The 1,880-nt window shown below is 37.0% G+C and overlaps 1 long non-coding RNA gene across 1 annotated transcript in view; it reads left to right on the top strand.

Moving 5' to 3' along the window:
- Nucleotides 1–660: 660 nt before the first annotated feature.
- The window catches only part of LOC109291871, a 6,963-nt gene continuing 5,743 nt past the window's right edge, over nt 661–1,880 (top strand). Inside the window, exon 1 of the long non-coding RNA XR_002095969.1 lies at nt 661–1,747. This is a non-coding gene — a long non-coding RNA (uncharacterized LOC109291871). The remainder of the gene's footprint in view (nt 1,748–1,880) is intronic.

Raw genomic sequence — 1,880 nt, 5'->3', positions numbered from 1 at the left:
CTTAATGGTGAAATGTTTAAGTTCACAGATGGAAGAGTAGCTGCAACAGAATACTGTACAGACAAAATGGGAGAGTCTATTAAATGGAAAAGCAAATAACATACTTACCTTACAACAACATGTCTATGTCTTGCAGAGAAAATCCAAACAATTCATAAGACTCCTCAAGTGTGAAACTCCAAACAGTATGCCTCAAAACAAGCACAGAGGTCAAGCAACTTTAAAAGAAAGGAAGACTGTGAGAACCAGAAACAGTCCTCAGATCACCCAGAGCTCCTTAGTCATAAGGTGCAAGTATTTTAAGGAAAGAATACTGAGTATTACATTTGATGGCAGCTCTTACGCACAATTACTGGCATTATTGTATCCAATAGTTTTTACTTTGAAACAGAAATTTTAACACAGAGCTTTCTATTTTTAGTGATTTTCTGGGACACGTTGATCTTAATCTATTCCTTCGCTGCTACCCGAAGGAGAACTTGGTACTGCACAAAATGCAGAGGCAATTACTCAGGTCTGTTCTGAGCTTTTGACATGTACATAACTCAGGCTAATAAGGTTAAAGCCAGAATTCTGTTTCACTGATGCATGTAGAATAACTGAATACTCAATTTTATTAATCCATGATAGATTGTGTCAGCTTTGCTAACACACGCTTTGTTTCTTCATCAATTAACACTGCACAAGCATTTAAAAAAATGGAAGTTTATTTTTCTCTCCATGGCTCAAATAGCAAATAAAAAGAATTGGGTAAGGCATCAGCCATGACAAGTTCCCTGTGTCCAGTGGCTTCATAACACCTCAGTTCCCATATACAGTTCTCAAAATAAAGTCACAATGTTAGTGGTTAAACTCCCTGGTTAACCAGACTGGAAGTGAGCACACAGGAAGATGAAGACTGGCTTACTTGGCTGTAGTTACATGAGTAACTTTAATTCTGCACATGGTAGTTACTAAATGTACATACAAAATTCCTTATTGATAAATATTTAAACATGACAAATGTTATTTCTGAAGAGTTGAGTCCCTAAAATGTCTATTATTAGCTAACATGTCAATTACATATTTGTTTCCTAGTTTGCTTGAACACATTTTGAACTGTCAGTTATAGGTTTACACATGTATAAAAAAAGTAATATAGTTTGTGGAATTGAGCTAGCCTTCCCTACTCTAAAATAAGTCCAAAACCTCCAAAGATTCTGGCATATTTTTAGTTAAGATGCAGCGTACTAACAGTGTGCTAGTATTCTTTCCACTCTGAAGCAGCTGAGGCAGTACATTTCATTTGGGATTTTTAGATGCCCATAGTAAATATTTCCGAAATGCAAAGCATGTTTGATATCAACATTAAACTAGAAAAAGTAGCTACAATGTTCCCCATCATCAACACAAACTAGACTAAACAGTACAAAACCTACAAGTAGCTTCAGCATAACACACCATGTTCCCATAGTTTAGTATTAGGAGCACAAAAGGAAGAAATTAACTGATGACACCAGAATTTCCCAGACCACACCTTAACGCAAAACACATTAGTGCTACGGAACGAGCTCCACTTTGCTCAAGTCCAGGGGCTTTTAACACCTACAGACATTGACTATTTGCAAACGGGTAGTTTCAAGGTATCAGCACATTAAGAGGTAAATACCCATTTTGGGCATACCTGTGCCATACCACTTATGGACTTCAACTTAAATCTATCCTGACCCTTCAGTTTTAAGATACCATATCATTTACTAACTTACAGGTGACAAAATGTGCTCTGGATTACTCAGAGGACCAGAGTATGGCACACATTTTAAAAGCAGACACTGCTAGTTGACAGCTAGTTAGCGAGATTGTTCAGATAACTGCACTTCACACTAGAGCACACTCTACTA

This window comes from Gavialis gangeticus, unplaced genomic scaffold, assembly GCF_001723915.1.
Source record: "Gavialis gangeticus isolate Ggan-Ray unplaced genomic scaffold, GavGan_comp1, whole genome shotgun sequence".
Classification (NCBI taxonomy): Eukaryota; Metazoa; Chordata; order Crocodylia; family Gavialidae; genus Gavialis; species Gavialis gangeticus.
The sequence above is the reverse complement of the archived record's forward strand: the minus strand, read 5'-3'. Positions and strand labels throughout refer to the sequence as shown.